This window comes from Manis javanica, chromosome 1, assembly GCF_040802235.1.
Source record: "Manis javanica isolate MJ-LG chromosome 1, MJ_LKY, whole genome shotgun sequence".
NCBI lineage: Eukaryota > Metazoa > Chordata > Mammalia > Pholidota > Manidae > Manis > Manis javanica.
Window position 1 is genome coordinate 184,361,574 of NC_133156.1, and position 763 is coordinate 184,362,336.

Sequence of the window (763 nt, forward strand, 5' to 3'; positions counted from 1 at the left end):
TGTTTTACCTCACGTGAGTTATTAATAACATCCTGAATCATCTTCTGTGCACGTGGATTTTACCCAGGGTATTTTGATTTTTGTTTTTCATTTCTAATAGTTCCTTCTTTGCATAATATGTGAAGCAGTTAAAAATACATCTTCTCCCATCTATTAAATACAGAAGAGTGAGAATATCTTTAAAAATATGCTAACATTACTTAGCTTTTTGTGAGATGTTTGAAACTATTTTTACTGAATTTTCACATTGGTAAAGACAAAAACAACAATTCTGGCTTAAAAATGGTGCCTGGCTAGTAGCCGCCAGGGTAACAGCATGTAACTTCTCATTAAAAGACATACATGCACATAAAAATTTACAGTGCTGAAAACTGATAAAGAACCAAGTTCCAGAATATAGACAAAATATTCATTGATTATAAGACAGAGCAGGCTGAATTGAGAAAAACTGCTTTAGCATGCTCAGGCTTTATCCTTGGAGCAGAATCTCTCTGAAAAAAAGGTGAGAAACTGCTTTGGTCCTTCTTCCACTGTCTTCTCCTGACTCAGAGATATGTAATCTGTGTCATGCCAGAAATTTGGACAATTAGATACTGCTTCTTCAAATAGCCAAAATAGCAAGTTATCCTTCTCTCTCATTTTTCTGTAGTACTTCAGAGACAGTAGTTCACAGACAATCTCAGGAAAGGAAAGATAGTGAAATAGCAGTGTTACATTGTATCCCTGGAATTCTGGTCCCCAAAGTTTAAAAAAGGGATGGGAA